Raw genomic sequence first — 19,568 nt, 5'->3', positions numbered from 1 at the left:
GGAAATGCTAATAACGACATTGCACTTTTCGAGTAACACACAATGCACTTTATAAGATGCATGGAATGGAACTAAAAAATTTACATGACCAATTTCAAATTGATAATAGAAAAGCATTCTTGTCGGTCTTTGTTGGGGATTAAAAGCAACTATGTCTATATAGATAAAAGAATCACGCTAATAAAATTTCATGAGAAAATACATGTTTCACACAAACATGTTTTACATCAAAAGGTATGTAATAATTGGTCGCTGCCGTTGGTGTTACTGTTAGTAAAAAAACGAAGCATCACTGACAGGAAAATTATTAAAGCATAACCCCAATAAAGTCTAGTCACTTTACAACAATCTTTATATTTATTTAATTTGTTACTTTATCAATGTTTTAATTATTTATGGAAGAACATAATCAAGCACGGACAAGTTATATCTAAATTGTTTATTACTTTAATTTACATATGTAACGACACGAATTAAAGAGTAAATTAAATTATATTTGCAACAAATCGATGACTTTTATCAGTGAAGTGTATATATAATTCCACCAATAATCAAGTTCGGACAAGTTATAATCTAAATTTTTTATTTACCATAATTAAGTAATTAAGAAATTTAACAATTTAAGGTGATTATTTTATTACAGTTCTAGAGGCGTAAAAAGCACAAAATAATTGATGACACTACTAATACAATAAAGGATATAAAGTGTGAGGGGTGGAAGTGGACTGAAGCTTCTTAGAAGCAAGAGAAAGAAAATCCTTTTTGAATGACAAATAATTCATCCATAGTTTTTGACCAAAATCAAAATCAAGCTTACTGTTAGTATTGCACGAAACATACTAGAAACTACGAAAATCAATGTGCCGAAATTTAACAAGAACTTCTTTTTAGAGGAATATAACATCAACTCTCAAAAAAAAATTTACAGGAATATAACACCTTCGTGTCTCACATCACTCCATTTTTTAGGCAAATTTAGAAATATTAGACCACCCACGACACCTCCATTTCCATATACTATGAGCGATATTATTATTTTACCTTTAATTTTAACATCCACAACTAAAGGCATCTTTTTTATTATTTTTTTAATAGACGATGATCTTTAGAGAACTCTTATTCAAATAGTAAGAACTTAGAATTAATATGGACATTGGATTATAAAAGAGATGGTGTAGATTTAACGCTATGGATATCAACATTTAAGAGCATCCGCAGCGGCAGCAGGGACGGTGCTCGTCCGTCCGTGCCGCTGAGCACATAGCTGTCTGTCCGCCGCTGAGTCTCGTCCGTCCGTGCCGCTGAGCACCATTATGTGGCAGCTTTTGATTGGCCAACGGCATAGCCGTTGGCAATTTCGTTTTTTTTTTTTTTTTTTTTTAAATTCGAAATTTATTTTAAAAAATGTTTTTAAATAAAAAAAAATATTTTCCCACTTCCCAAAAAAATATATCCGTTTTCTACCCACTTTTAATTTATTTTTCAATTTTTTTCTCCAAAATTCACATTTTCATCTATAAATACCCTCACTCCAACACAAAAAAATCACATTCTCATCTATTATCTATTCTATCATCATCTACATTCTCTCATCTTTTTTCCTCATACTATCTCATCTAAATTCCCACCACACTACACAATGTCCGGCTCCGGCGATCACCCCTCCGGCAATCGCGGTTGGAACCACGATTGGTTCGACTCCGACGCAGGATATAGTCCGGAAACCCAATTTACGGCCCCTCCTCAAACCCAAGGTTCGCAAGCTCCGGGTGGCTACCGTCCTTACCCGTTGCACGACCTAAACACCCCCGGGTTCGGGTGCCCACCCGAACCCGGATCGGGAGGGAGCAGCAGCTCTACTCCTACTCCTCCTGTTCGTGGCACCTGCACCCCGTACACTCCGGGTGAGATGATGGCGATGTTCAAAGCCTACTTGGCAGTCTCCGAAGATCCGGACGTCGGCACGAACTAAACCGGGGATACGTATTGGTGGCGCATCACTCGCCTCTACAATGAAATCCGGCCGGCGGGAACCATCTATCGCAATGATAGTATGGTTCGCAATTGCATCTGTAGATGCAACGAGGCAATCGGGAAGTTCCAGGGGATTTACCTCCAGGAAGAGCGGTCGGCGGGGAGCGGCACGAACGAGCTCGACATCATCACTGCCGCCTTGGCGGCATACCAACGGGAGGAGTTCAAACCGTTCAAGTACCTCGATTGTTGGCAGGAGGGGCGCCTGTTGGGGATAATCGCAGCGGAAAATGCAAAACAAATAAATCCACATAAAAATCTATTTAGGTGATTATGTGGGTCGATTCAATTTCATGCTTGAACATGTAGAAACATATAATTGCGCAATTAATCACATAATTTAAATTAAATTATGTTATTGAATACTTACAACAATGATTCTCCAAAGAATCGAAGTGGCTTGCTACTGCTCCACATGTAGATCTTGAAGCTTGATTATGAATGCAAGACCAAAGATCTTCTAACCTATGACCCTTAACTCTATAGGTCTAAATTCCTTGTGGGAGGAATCTCTTAGAAATTATAAGAATCTTGAAGGAGAAGACAAGAAAGCCAAGTGTGGAGGCTAGGGTTTGTGATAACTTTTGTCTCATCTCCTTACATTCTTATTTATAGAGTTTATGATGGGCTAGGTTAGGGATCTATGAGGCTTGGATTGGGCCTCCCCCATTGGACCTTCTTTACTAATTAAATTATAACCCATAATTTAATATAAGGCCAATGGAATATTTCTTGTGCCACTATAGAAGAAATATTGACCGCCCATCCAATCCGTGATTACAAGCAATCCGGGTTAACCTCTTTAATATATTATTTCCCGTGTCTAAGACTTTCTATATCCATTAATTAATTTGTAGTCTGCTATAGACTTTAAATTAATTAATATCTTTTTATTTCCAAGAGTTTGTCTAGTACGAGATGTATATTAAAAATATACTTTTCCTTTTCTATTTATTCTTGGATTAAATCCAAACCGGCCGGGTTTCCGAATAATAGAACTTCTCTCGAACACCTCTTGGGGATATAGTCAAACCGCGCAGGCACACGATTCAATGTAATAATAAAACTGACACCATACTAGTTATTAATTACTACTACCCAAGATATCAGGAATATTGGGTTACGAAAAATCCGCACCTATTAATAAGTCAAAGCAGCGTATGATTAAATAACGTGTGTCCTATATTATTATAAAGATTAGGAAATATTAAATCTCCAAGACATCGTCTTACAGTAGATAGCAACAAAGACGTGTCTATACTTTAGATCCATTCAATGCTATACCACACCAGTGTCACTAGTCATTCTCAAGGTAAAGACGACTTTTCGGATGGACACTGCAACCTTTCACGATAGGTAGCCAAAGCCTATCTAGGTTGTGAAAAAGTTTTACTTCTACAAGGTACCGGTTGGGCCACCTACTGTGATGACCTGTTCCACGACCCAACCTTCAATGTAGAAGACTTAGACTGATATTACTTTCCGGCGTTTTAATTATATAATTTAATATATAATTAAATACGGTCAATACGCATTAAAGTAAAATACACAGTGTGAAGAAAACATTTATTATTCTCATCAAATGAAGAGTGTTTACAATATACAAGCAATTTATCAAATTCAAAAACTCGAAAAATGCTTTTTAGTATATATGTTCCAACAGCGCCAACATCCGAAGTATAGGGGCGGCATAGCAGCATCCTCCTCCAGCTCCTCCGACAAACGGTCCAGGTCGGTTGCCCTATCCGACGGCGCCTCCGATGATGTGGCTACCCAGCTTGCCGGAGCTAACTTGGGTAGCCCCGGCGCTGGCCCGAGCAGTTCCCGCCCGCAAGGAAGGAAGAAGGCGGCGGCCAACCGCCCCCGCCGTCGCGCCTCGACTCCATCCGCCCCCGCCGCCCCCGCTCCCTTTGTGCCTCCTCCACCCCGAACAACACGTTGTGGGCCATCTTGAGTCAACTCTATATGAACGATACGTCTCGGATGACTCCGGATCAACTTGCAACACATGAGCAAATGATCTGGGGTCTCAAGAGGCAATTGGGGATAGAGGACTAGTCTTCCATGTGTGTAATTTTTAAATTGTAGGATTTTAATTATGTATTTTTTATTTTCTAGGATTTTAATTATGTATTTTTATTTTTTAGTATTTTAATTATGTAATTTTTATTTTTTAGGATTTTAATTATGTAATTTTTATTTTTTTAATGTATTTTTATAATGTAGAAATGTTTTTAATAATTGGAGTATTTAAATTGAATAATAGAACGGTGGGACCCTTGAGCTTGTCCTTAGCTAAGAGCACGGATGTGGGTGTTGTGCTCTTACCTAAGGACAAGGAGTAAAAGTGGGTCCAGGCCCACCTCCATGCTCTTAGCTAAGAGCACGGATGGGGATGCTCTAATAGGCCCCATATCAGTCTAAGAATAGTTTCATGTGAAATCTAACAAAATCTTAATTCCATATGTTAAAATCAAGAAAATTGATAAAATAATAGTATATATATTTATCATATTATATCAGTATATCAATTTAGGGTAGTGTTAGGGTGTCACCACCTCTTAAAATAACACCATATCATCATTCCTAGCCAATTATTTATACACGTGGACGAATAATAAGTTGTCACGTGGTAAAAAAAATATTCTGAAAAAGACGGCTAGCAATATTTTGTACACTATACAACAATTTTTCTTGGTCAGCAATATCCAACACGCTATACAACAATCTATAGATTGTTATGTAACGTTTATAATATTGTTGTGTAGCGTTTATAATATTATTGTATATATAGTGTCACGGTGTCACTTTAAGAGGTGTTGTCATTTTAACAAGTTATCAATCTATGTCACACATAATATCGATATACGCCGTAACAATTTATTGTGGCACGCAATATATATATCATTTTGTGTCAAACACAATAATTTCAGTATATATGGCACACATCATATCAATATACAGTTTTATTCCATAATTTTAAAATATACGGAGTAATAGTTAATTATCACATTAATAAATTAAAAATAACTTTTATTACTTAAATGATATGGTTTTTAGTTCTTATTTTGAGGGTATCTAGAACCTATATAAAGTATTAACTTGTAGATGGCTTGTAACATCTTGAAAACTCTTAAATTAAAGATAAATTGTCAAAAAAAATTATGAAGTTTAGATTAAATCCGAAATAATTGTAATATCTCCACACAACATGTGGAAAAATAGGGATTCTCATTTTTCTCTTGTGTACACAAGATACTTCCTCCATCCCGGATTATGAGTCCTATTTAATTATAACAAATGTATAGAAAGGTGAGTTGAATAAGTCAGTGAAATATTGATCTTATTTATATAAATTAGTTTTATAATAAAATATGAGTAAAATAAATTAATGAAATATAGAGTCTACTTACCATTATGGTAAAAATGAAATATAATTCTTATTGTGTGAGATTTAACAAATGGCAAAATAAAACTCTTATCATACAAGGAAGGGGAAGGAGTACGAAATTTCCTACTGCCCCTCGGCTCAAATCCTTCACGTGCAAAATGTCATTTGCACTTTCTAGATTTGACCTTTGACTAAGAAAAAAAAGAAAAACAAAACAATAGTACAAAAAATATTCTATTTATATAGAGCGAAAAGTATCTATAGAACATCCTCCTCAAAATTTGACGTTTCCATTGACCACCCTATATTGCTCCCCCTTTCCTCAGTGCAGTTCGATACTACTATCCTTTCTTCTTTTTTTTCTCAAAGCGAATACTGTTCGATTATTAACTATTGAGTATCTTTAAAATCTATAATCGCTTCCACAATATCGATAAAAACATCAATGAAATAATTATTGATTTCTTAAGGAGAACTAATAAATGTTCCTATTTAGTAATTAACTTTATCGTGACTCAAACCCCCAATCTATCATATAAAATAAAAACATATAACCAACTAAGTTGTGTTTGTCGGCAATGATTTAGTCATTATTTATCATCATCGATTTTAGGAGCTTTTTGTTATTTGTGGTTATCCGACTACTTCTATTGTGGATTTGGTTGGAACTGAAATGTGTACTGCTCATATGCTTATATTTTTTTTATTTGTCTACTACTTTTCTAGTATGGTGATTTTAAATAGTGCATTTGCTTTTTATTATTGTGTATATATGAACTGTTTCTATGGAGTAGTAGAGGAGTATTATTTTTGTTGTTGACCAATTTTGGCTTACACAATTTGTTTTTGCATTTAAAAATATCATAGTATGTGGTTTGGAATTTGTACGGAGTTATAGTTTATAATTTGGATTTGATTTTGGAAGGAGAAAGAAGTAATGGAATTGTATCGAATATGGTTCGGACTTCGGAGTGTATTTTGATTAATAAATACTCCGTCCATAATTTATTTGTTGCATGTATCTGTCACATACTCGTGTGCCCTAAAATCTCAAGTGCTGGAATTATTGGGAGGAAGAAAACCTAATTGTCGGTAGAAATTGGCTTTTGGTCTACACGTTTGGAAAGATGAAAATGACCTTGACGTGCCATATATAGGGGCACAACGGGAATTACAAAATTTTATTATGATGAGTCATTATATTCTTCATAAAATTTATAAGTACTGTAGATAAGGGAGTGATCAATTGCTAACTTATCATTTAATTGCTAACTACAACTAATTTAAGGCATATGATTTTAGAAAACGTGTGGTCTATAATTTGTCATGCGTAATTTTTGTTTTTATTAATAAAGTCAAAAAAGATATAAAAAAAACTCCAAATTAGAGTTTTGGATGAAAATGTCAATATAGTGTTTCGAAAATATCAACACAATGCTTTGACAGCGACGAAGCTACACTGGGGCATGGGGGGCCACTGGGCCCCCCAGCTATTGAAATTATTACTATATATACTAGTATAGATTCCGAAGATATGTAAGCATAATTGATAGCCGAGTTGGTTTGATATTTAGCCTTTCATTCCTGAAGTCGATTGTTCAAACCCTGGCAACAGCAGTGTTTTAGTTCCTTTTTATTTTAGTATAGTACTCCTATATTATTTCCTTAAAAGAACCCATTCCAATTACTCTTGAATCTTAACATATACTACCATTTTCTACTTTTTAAATCACAAATATTTGATTAATTTAAAATATAAAATTGATCGAAAAATATGAAGAGCTCTACCGAGAGGATATTGTAAGCTTTCGAACAATGAATATGTGTGAAAATGATATCATATGATTTATTTGATGTTACGATGTATAATCGTTAATAAGAAATGTTATTAATAGTATTTAAGATGCAAATACGGTCATTTTCACAACATTGTGTAATTTTGATGCCGGGATTGGTTTTTACTAAAGTTGTTGTATATATCTCTAGTTTCTAACACTACTATTTATTTCATTACCATCTCTATCTCTTACTATTCCTTCCACTCATGTTGCAGCTGTTTACGGAGATATTAATGTCGACGTAAAAAATAGCTCACAATTATGAACAGTTTTTGGACCCCCCAGGTAAAAAATCCTGGCTTCGCCTCTGTACTTTGATAATGTCAACACAATGCTTTAAGAACGTTAACCCATTGCTTATATTGACATTCAACATGTATTATATTGATATATTTTATATAGTATGTTGACATTTCTGTTGTACGAAAAAATTAAAATTTTCGATTTTTTTTCAAATTTTGACGTCGGAACATATGCATGTAGGATATCGTTGGAATCCTTATGAAATTATCTTTAATTTGATATATGTTATATGAATTTAAAGTTTTGGGATTTCTTTTAAAAGTTAGTTATAACTAAACATGTAGTTAATTGACATTAATACCCCTATTGATATTTTTGGAATTAATCCTATGGCCTTATTGACATTTTTCGTTGATCGTATTGGCATTTATGGACTAATGATCTAAGCCCTTAATTTGAATATCTAATGGCTATTATTTAGTTGTAGTTAGCAATTAAGTTATGAGTTAGGAATATAACACTCCCTGTTATAGATATATCTATAATTCTATTAGTACCAAACTATATATTAATTGCGTGTGTGGGTTGACCCCGTGACCGTGACAAGGACTTTTTTATTTATATATTCATTTATCTATTAAAAAAATAATATTAATTGTTCTTTTTGCTATAATTATTAGAAATAATTAGTATAATTAAATTAATATTTTTAAATGTAATAAGAGAATATTTAATAAGGAAACACTTAAATTAGTTCTAATATCTTATATAATTAATTATCATAATATATTCTTACTTAAATAGAAATAGTACAAGTAGTTTTGCACAAACCGAAAATAAAAACTGCAATGACCGAAGATAGTATGAATTAAGGAGACGATGTTGATTGATAAGTTTTACTTTAAAGAATTAAATTAGATGTTGATTAATCTCGACAACTTGAACTTTCTATACACGAATTGGAAACATTAAAATGCCAAAAACGAACACTGGCGCCTTTCTTGTTCTCTAACTAGTTAGTCCTTTTTTTTGGTTTGTTTCTCATTAAATTACTACTTTTATATGTATAAATCTAAAGACTTATGGTAAATTTCAAGTTTTAAGATATTCTTAGTGTGATTATTATGCATACATGCATAATGAATTATAATAAAATAGTAGTAATAATTTTAAGAGTATGCTAGTGCCTATATCACGTACCAATATACAGAGTAAAATGAGAATTAAAATATTGTACGGATTAAAAACGTAAATTAATTTTGCATAACTTGGTTTGGTCCTAATATTTCAAGTCATTATCACGACTCAAATTTGTAACATGGGAAAACAAGCTTGCTTAAACATACATAATGGATGCATGTGTATATTATACTCCGTATTAATGAATTAGAGGTGATAATAATTAAGCATCGATAACTTAATTAGTTTGATGTTCTAACAATTTCGAATAAAACTCCACACGACCTATATCGATATTGACATCTGATCAACAAAAATGTGTCATTAAATGCTAGTTACAATTTGGTCATTTCATTACGATTATCATGTCAACTATCCAAATTTGATTCAGCAGCCAAACATCAAGAAATCTCAATAACACGTCCCATTCTTGTATTATGTATCTCCTTTGTCAATCAATATTCTTTATTGGGAATTTTGAAGTAATTTATGCAACGAAAATGTGTACTTTATATATGGACCATATAATTAAGTAGTCATGAGCATAAAGTACTATTTACGTTCAATGATACTTCTACCATTAAACTAACACAACTTGGATTCTCCATATATGATGTATCAATGCAACTTTGTCGTATAATATACATCACATAATCTATAGCATTAAGGAATTTTCTTCATAGTTTTGATTTCAGACTCAGTTGCAAGGACAAAGATTCTTACTCAACATGAAATGAGCAGCCAGAGGAACAAAAGCAGGTTTAGCACCAAACATATTAAATTTCTCAAAAAAAATTTGCACATAAAGTTCCTGGTGATGAACCAAAGAAAAGGAATTCCTATCCCTATGGATATTGATCCTCAAAATCTTTTTAGCATCACCAAGATCTTTAATATCAAATTATCACATAAAGCAGATTGCACATGTTTAATAGAATTAATGCAATGAACATATCATCCACATACAACAAGCAAGAACACAGACACTTTATCCAAGTTTTCCACATATAAGCAAGCATCAAAGGTACTTCTCACAAACCCTAACTTCTGCATGTAGACATTAAACTTGAAATTCCACTGCCTATGAGACTATTTCAGACCATACAGAGCTTTCTTAAGGAACACACATGGTTAGGAAACTTAGAATCAACATAACCATGAGGTTGCTTCATGTACATAGGCTTATCTAAGTCACCATGAAGAAAAGCAGTTTTGACATCCATTTGTTTCAACTCCCAATTAAAGTGAGCACATAAGGCAAACATGACTCTCATAGTAGTAAAATTAACTACATGAGCACAAATTTCAGTATAATCTATCCCCTCTCGTTGAGTAAAATCTTTGGCAACAAGCCTAGCCTTGTACCTAAGCCCCTCAATCTCATTTTTGAGCTTGAACAACCACCTGCAATCAACTACAGAAGCACCAGGAAGCAAAGGCACAAGGATCCAAGTCTTATTGGCACACAAGAATTCCATTTCATCTTTCATAGCTTTGAACCACGGATCCTAGAACTTGGATTTCAGAACCTACTTATAAGATTCAAATACATTAAAAGCTAAAGCAATTAAGTTCATGCATTGATCATATCTGTCACGAGGGTTAATAACCCTTCTGGCTCTGTCCCTAGTCAATTGATAGTTGTCTAAATCTGGATTATTATTGGATTGTGGCTTATTGTCAAAAACATTGCCAGGGTCTTGGTCACCTGGAGGGGTTGAGGGTACAATGTCTGGACTTACAGGGTAAGTGTTGCACACCTGCTCCACTTCAATGGAAGCATTACTGCCCTAGGACTCCACCTCACTTGGGAGACCCTCCTCGGGTGGCTGCACCTCACTAAGAGGTTCACCATCTAGGATGAAGAAGCAGGGGCAATAGGGGACACATAACAAGATAAGTCATCTGCATTGAAGATGACATCCCTACTGATAACCACCTTAAAACCAGGCTCATCCCTAACCCAGACTCTATACCCTTTTACTCCTTCAAGATACCCAAGGAAAACCCCTCTCTTAGATCTTGGGTCAAGTTTGTCATTCTTACTGTGAATAAACACTACATCCAAAGACTCTAAGATGTGACAAACTAGGCTTCCTCCCAGTAAAGACATATCCAGGACATTTATCCTTCAAAGGGGCAGATGGTGACCTATTGATCAAATAACAAGCAGTATACAGAGCTTCACCCCACAACCTTTTTGAGAAATCACTTTTAGATAAGAGACACCTCACCTTTTCAAGTAAAGTCTTATTCATCCTCTCAACAACTCCATTTTGTTGAGGGGTGTAAAGAGTAGTCTTATACCTCTTAATCTCATGTTTTTGACACAAAGAATCCATTTGAGCATTGCAAAACTCAAGACCATTATCTGTCATAATAACCTTGATACTTTTTCCAATTTGATTTTCAATTAAAACTCTCCAGTTTGAAAAGGTTTGAACGACATCAGACTTATGTTTTAAAAGAAAACACCATATTTTTCTGGAACAATCATCCACAGTGGACAGAAAATACACTGCACCAGAGTGGTAGTAACAGAGGCAGGGACCCAAACATTCATATGAAGGTACTCTAACACAGAATGATTGATATTTTCAGTCACATGGTAGGGAAAGAAACCATATGTTACTTTCCCAAAACACAAGTTTCACAAAAAGGGCTGCTCATTTTTGAAATCCAACTCACTTAATATTTCAGAGTTTTTCAAAAAATTTAAACCCTTCTGACTCATGTTCCCAAGTCTATTGTGCCACAATAAAGTCTTATCCATTTTAACCAGATTTACACTGTGATCATAACTAGTCAGAGGCTTAGCATTACACACATACATGCTACACTTCTTGACAGCTTTAAACAAGCACAACACACCTTTACAGATCTTCATAACACCCTGCCCCCATTTACCCTCAAAGTTAAAACCCTCCGATTCAAGACAAGAGAAGAAAAGCAATTTATAGCTTAGATCAGACACATATCTCACATTGTTCAAAGTTAACAAGAAATCATTCTCAAACTTTAAAAGCACAGTACCAATGCCAAGAATTTTACACTTCTTGTCATAAGCCATAGACACAAAAGCATTTTCAACAGGTTTGAGACATGTAAAAGCATCTTTAAAATGAGAGATGTGAAAGGTCCATCTTGAATCAATTAGTCAGTCATACTTGGTAAAAAAACACTCAGAGGCATAATTTACAGAAAACAGGTCATGGTTCATGGAACAAACACTATCAAAACCATCATCCTTAGCTAGATTTGAACAGACTTGAGTTGGTTGTTATTATTGTGGCTCTTACCTTTCTGGGGCCTTGTACATTCATTTTTATAATGACCCACTTCTCCACAATTAAAACACTTCCTTCTAGCTTTAGGATCTTTACTTTTTTTTTATCTAGATCTACCTCTATCATGCTGTTTACCATTCCCATTAGAATTTTTACCATCTCCTTTGGATTTAGACCTTCCTCTAACATTAAAAGCCTTAGTTTGAGAAGATTTAGAGTTAGAGTTTTCTTTAATTTCTATTTCCTTTGATTTTAAAGAAATGATTAGAAGGTCCAAAGGGGCACTGTCCCTGCCTTACTTTATAACAGCCTTTACATCACTATAAGTATCAAGGATTGCATTCATGAGGGCTATGCTGGTATACTAATCAATAGTTTTGTCCCCAGACCTTTTAATGTCTTGGACAAGTTTTTAAAATTTGTCAATATTATAGAGGCAGATTCAGTTTGAATTTAAAGAGTTTTTCAAGAAAATACATCCTGGATAACATAGAGGTTTCAGTAAAAAGAATATCCAGCTTAGTCCATATTTTAGAGGCAGATTCAATGGACCCAACCTTCCTAATCACAGAATCAGAAATGTCGAGAATTATAGTAGACCTAGCTAATTCTTCATTTCTGCCACTTTCTCAGCAAATTCAGTATGAGGGATAGTCCATTCAACAGCTTTGAAAACCTCCTGCTAAATCAAAACACACTTGATTTTATGTTTTCAAATCACAGAGTCATTTTTCCCATTGAAGAGGATAGTACTAACTGGCTCAGACATTTTCTAAAAGATTTTAACACACAAAAGAGCTCAACACACACAAGACACAACAAGTAACCCTACTTACACAGAAAGTCGACTTGTCAAAAAGTCCACTCAAAACAGATATGCATATATTTTTCATGCACAAATCACACAAATGCAACTACAACAAGCACACACGGAGAGGAAACCAACTCAAAGTGATCCCAGACACACTTATCAAGTCTAGAAAGAGTTCCTTCCTATCTGTCACGTGTACCCCAGCAAGAGGATTTCCCAACTCGCAATCACCCAATGCATGGGGGCGCAGGGGGTCACTCAAGGCGGTTAAGGCACATGGTGGATAGGTAATTCACTCAAGACACAAAGTTAGAGCTCTGAGATACACACTTTGAGAAACTGAGACAGAGCAGAACACACAATGGAAGCAAGAAAAAGCTATAAGCACCAAGATCATGCAGAAAACAAGAGCACAGAAACCTAAACCGCGGCCAACAGTACTACTAGCAGCAAAACCCAAACCTAGAGCTAAGAAAATAGTTAACAGAGGTTTCGCCAATTTACCAGAGCGGATATCCTTCATTAAGGAATATTCGTCTTACCTCAGAGCTTATACCGGAGGCTTGAGCTTTACTCCGAAGAGCCCACCTCCTTACATTTAGCGACCCGGCGTGCCACGGTGATCCCCCCGTGGCTCTGATACCACTGTAGGATCATACCACAATGTATTCACTAATTACAGGGACCTCTTTTATACATTGCGTACTGAGATGGCTAGTCTCAAAGGAACAAGCCAAAATACAAAAGAGATTACAAGATACAAGATTACTTAGTATAATCTAAACAAGTCAGAAACCCTAGCTACTAGTCAGTCTTCCACTCAGACTGAACCCCATGCTTCATTCGATTGTACACCTGCACACTAAGTAGAGACATTAGTAATCAACACAAGATCCCTGAAACCAGAACAGAAAAGACTAAGGTCACGTAAGTCAGGATGTGGCTCAGGTCACAACAGCGACTACACCATGCTAAGAACCTCCCCACACGCTTCAACCAAGAGTCACCAAAGGAGATCCGTCGAACCTTGGATCAGAGACCACTGCCTCACCGACCAACACAAGGAAATACACAAATCTCACGGATCTCACAATTCTCACACCGAATCTCTCACAACTCACACCAACACACCAAATCTCATAAGGAAACCGAAGTGGTGACCTAACTTAAGATCTTCACCGATAGATCTCACTAAAACCGAGATTCATCGGAGGAAAGGAGAAGATTGGCTGTAACGACCCGCCCATCTAGGGTATAATAAATGCGGCGATCGTTAACTAGGCGGACTTAAATGCATCAAAAGATCATAGGCTAGGGTTTCATTTAAAGGAATTTATCCAAAGTATTTAAAGAACAAAATGATAAGAGAAGAATAATGCATTAGCAATGAGATTCAATGAAAAAGGGGTATCACAATTAGCATTCCCAAAATGACAAGGTTTCAAAAATAATCCAATCCATATCACATCTCAATATTCCAACAAAATAAAATAGTTCAAACTCAACCAAACAATCATAAGTTTCATGTTTCAGCGGAAGCAACCAAGAGAAGGGTGAAGCTATGTATGAAGACACAACTACATTCGAAGTTTCAAACTGATCATATTATTATTATTTCCTTTGCTCAACACCGTCAACCGCTCATCATCGCTCAACCTGCACATAAGGAAAACACATGCAGGGTTGAGTACTATAAACATACTCAGTGGACTCATGCCGAAAACAGTTTTATCACAAATATAGTTATCATGCCATTTTCAAGTGTCCATCGTGGTTTTATCTTTAGAAATGCCCGAGGCACCACAATATATCGTTTATCCAAAATCACGGTCGCGCAACCATTTTTCTCATCGACGTTTACCATATCCTCATTCTACATGACAAGGAATGCAGCCGCAATCCAGGTCACTAGACCGGCCGACCCGTACGCCAGCACTCGGGCTAACATTGGTGTACACTAATCCAAGTAGAGTTTGCGGCTCTACGAGGATCCGAATTCGATTAAATCAATAGTGGCATAGCCACAAGGGATAGGCACGACAAAACAAATCATAACATGATAACACAGATCTCATTCTCATCATTAAAGATTTAGGACGATGTCCTTATTTTAAAAGAAAAGCCCACCTCGACGGCTTAGCTCGCAAGTATACTCTTCTCCTTGCTATCATGCTGAGAGCGCAAATTATCACCTTTAAATTTATGTGTATCACAAATCAGTTTCGAACATGGATTCAAAAATCATGCATGTTCCCACGTTTCCCTTTCCCATTAATTCGTTTTAATATCACCGTTCAAAATCAATATCTAATTATCATATCACTTTTATTCGCACAACAACTCCAGATCTATCATCAAAACGTGTCACGCATGAGTGTTTCACAACACACATCACACGCACACACACAACACACACGCACGCACCTCGAGACACACACACATACACACGATCCACTCACACACACATATGCATCCCATTCATCAATTGGTTTCCCCTTTCACTCGATCTATATGCATGAGGGTTCAAGAACACCGATTAATCGGTTAGATGAGAAAAGATTAATATAAAAGTACATTTTCTTGATAGAACGAACGGTAGAACAATGTAATAGCCTTGATTCTTCAACAATTCTTGAATTTCAACTTCAATTCTTGGTAAAGAATGAAGAGATCTTGAATAAAATAGAAAACAAGTTGAAGAAGAAGTGGAGAAGTGGGAGGCGTGATTTTCAAGAGAGAGGGGGCGATTTTTCTGATTTCTAGGGTTAGGTTTCTCTCTTATTTATAGAGTGCAAGATATAATATCTTTAATTAAATAAATTAAAGATTTGGGAAGATTTGATGGTGGAAAGTGGCGTGAATTAGGGGACAATTAAGGGGGAATTCGAATTCTAGGCTATTTAATTAGCCTATGATTTTATTTGGATATTTTACAGAGTAGAATAAAATATCACGGAGCAGAATAAAATAATAAATCCTCCCAAATAATTATGGAGTAGGCAATTTTTATGCCTAGGATTTAAATTATAATCCTAATTTAAATGGATATGGCAAGATCTTCTTAGATATGGTAAGATATGCTAGAATATTTATATTTATTCATGGAGGAGAATAAATAAGGGATCAAATAACATAATAAATAATTCCTTCTTCCCTTAATAAGGGGATTTTTGAAAATCTCCATGAAATGGGGTGGGGTTCGAAAATTCCATAGAATAATTGGACTTTGGATTTAATTTGGATAATTATCCCAAGCAAATAATTAAATCCAAGAAAATAGGATTCCTTCTCCAATAATAATAAGGGTCGAAAATTTCAATAATATGTGTAGGATATTTATGAAAATCCTATTTAATCTCACTCAACCCTTGGGAAATAATTCGCCACAATTATATTACTCCGCATCAAAGTATTCACACAAAATCAACCATTTTTACTTTCACCTCATTTTCTCAACACATTGACCTTTCAACGGTCACGTCATATTTTCCACATCTTTGACTGTTCAACACCCACGTCATATATTTGACTATTCAAATAAATCTCAACCCCAACACGCAATTAGGTCACAAAGAAATCATGTAATTAAATCACTCATCAATTAATCCACATACCCCATAGCATTAAAAGCATTTAATGCAAAAATTTTATAACCCGAAAATTAGGGTTCGGAAAAGCGGGGCGTTACACTGGCGGTAACCGCCATGGATGTAGAGAGAGAAAGAAGAGATAAGGAAGAGCACATATTCGTCAAGAAAGAGAGTGAGTGAGAGAGAATAGAATGAGTGAAGTGAAACGGCGCATCAACACTTAACACACACATGGAGCACAACCCTACATCAGACGGTTGATGTTGGTGATCCGAGTGGAGTAGCCACGTGGCGTGCATCGGTGAGGACAAGCAAAGAGAGCTGGACAGAAAACGGGATGCCAGTAACAAAAGGAATGGGCCTCAGCTAATGAAATTGAAGCCGGCCCAATTCCTATTAATTGTGAGCCCAAACCAATTTTACCCACCAAATTCAACATGTCCCATAAAAATATGAGCGTATGATATCACACGGGAATTAAGAGAAAATTGGTAAAATAAGAGAGAAGAGGAGAAAGGTAGTTAAAGTAGTGTTAGTGGATAGTGGGACTCACATTATTATAGGGGTAATAAATTGGGATAACTTTCCATAAATGAACATGTCCATATTTTTATGAGACGTGTAAAAATAGAAAGTGCACATATTTTTATGGAACACGGAAGTTATCCGTGAATAAAACCTCTGTAAATTCTTAAATCTATGAATGTGAGTATGTGACGATCATTCGTAAATGCGAACATGCGATGGCTGATAAAATATGTTACCCAATGCCCATTATCTTGCAAAGAGGATTTGGTCCACCTGCATAAAACTATAAATACATAAATTAAACCTATGTTTGAGTTTTTTGTTGAACTATAAGTCAAACTTCCAAATCTGCAACATTGTCCCCCCATAACCTAACCATAAGAAAACTAAGGTAATAGTGGAAAATTTAAATTTGTTGAGCTCTTGGCATTTGACATTTGACTAGTAAACATATCATGTTATCATATGAATATAAGGTTAAAAATGTTGTCGTGTTTGATATGAACAAGAAAGGTTCTTGCGTGCATGAAGGGTAAGTTTAGTCGCAAAATGATTTCTTTATTTTAATCTTTGAAGTACGCTTAGATATTCATTACCTAAAAGTTGAAAGTATTTCCTTAATGGGATTTGCATTGAAATATGGAAAAAAATCTAATTTGACTTTTCTACCTATTTTTGTTGGATTTATCATAGTTAAGTCAAACAAACCGAATTATATGCCACGTAAAGGTAGAGATTGTTCATATATATCCACGAATTACATAATCCAATCGTATTTCCAGCACTTTTTTGTACGGTAGCATGAAGACTACATTACTGTAGTAAGTATTTTATTGATCATTAAGACGAACACATTCTTTAATTTGTAGTACTACGTACGTTTTTCGATCTACCCATGGCAACGACTAAATTTTGTGAATTGTCACATGCATACTTTTATGGACTACATAAGAATTATAAAAATAATACTGGTTACTAATTCACGAGTTATATAATTAAGTTGAAGATTGGATTATCACCATATTAAATAAAGTAGTAGTACTAAATTTATTTATTTTAATTACATATGATACATGAATTATCACTCAATAATAAAGTTTGTACCTCAGTCAGTGGCTTCTTAAGCACACATGAACTAAGTTATAGCTCGTAAAAAAACTAAGTTATAGATTAGGATAGATAAATTAACAAAAACCAACTAATCAAGATGTACATATTCCTCGAGCACATAATCTTCCATCAATGTTCTTTTTTCCGACCTTCCAAAAACTACTTCCGCATTTGAAAGAGTGTACTTTAATCGAATTTGGTATTTGAATTATGATTTTTGTCAATGATCTTGCATCGAAGAGTCACTCTATATTTCATTCTGGTATATAGGTTTACGGCACAACTTCATTTGATATATCCCTTGTATACCATTTATGAGTTATATTCACGTAGGTTACCTATATTACTCTTATATAGTGATAAATAAAAAATTAAAGACAAAAAGCTTGTAATTGAATCCCAATTTCTAAATGCATTAATTGAGTAGTAGTTTGGCTCTTTTGTCACTTATTAAATTTATTACTACTATCTTTCATCTAGATTTAACAATCATGTGCATTAAAGCACAGCCCGGATTCAAAGGTATATATATTTCTTGGCCAAGCCAAAGATTATGCTACAATTACATGTTGTAATTTTATTTTGTGCTTAGTCGGTTGCATTCAATGTTTTAAAAATCGGATCGGCCGGTGAACCGGTAAGACTACTGGTTCAAGGTTCAACCGGTCCGACCGGTTCAATCACTGGTCGAATCGTTTTACCTTGCAAATATAAAATTAAATATGATCTTACAAAATATATTAAATTTAGTGAGTAATATGTTACAATTAATATTAACATATAACAAAAATATATATTAAACATTTTAAGTAAATTAAATATTAAGAGTATTTAAAGTAAGTGAATGGTAAAATTTAAATATTTATTAAATATATAAAATTTTGATTAATGTAGCCAAAAAAAGTACATATTTTACATATAATAAATAGATAAAATTCATATTATCTCAAAACATTTATGTGGTGAAATAATATTATAGACAATATATAAAACTAAATATCATTTTTTAGTTAATTTGGATAAATATATACTATAATAGTATTATTAGTTATTATATAAAATTAAACTTGAATTATTAGTAAATATGGAGTAATAAACTATATTAATAATATATACTCCATATTACATCAATAAAAATAAAATTTAGTGGCTTATAATTAAAATTAAACATATCATAACTAAAAATTATTTTAAAGTATAAACCTAAACACAAATTATTAATTTGTGTGGACAAAAAATTATCGAGTTAATATATAACAATAATTAATGTTCACAATATTTCATTCAAGACCATGTGGTGGAGTGGTAGAGGTGTTGGTTTCTTACCTAGAGGTCTAGGGTTCAATTCTCTCTAGTCTCATATTTCAAGGCGGCTCAGCACACGAACGGTTTTAGGGATCGAACTGGACCGGACCAGCTGCTGGTTTCCGGTCCGACCGATTGAACCGGCCGGTCCGGTCCGGTTTTTAAAACACTGGTTGCATTATTAGGGCGGTTATTAAATAATCTCACACATAATTGCAGTTGTTAAATATTTATAATTAGTCTTTTCTATAT

This window comes from Salvia hispanica, chromosome 4 (genome assembly GCF_029641045.1).
Source record: "Salvia hispanica isolate PSC_SH4W2 chromosome 4, Shi_PSC_v1, whole genome shotgun sequence".
NCBI classification, from domain to species: domain Eukaryota; kingdom Viridiplantae; phylum Streptophyta; class Magnoliopsida; order Lamiales; family Lamiaceae; genus Salvia; species Salvia hispanica.
Note: the sequence above shows the minus strand (reverse complement) of the source record.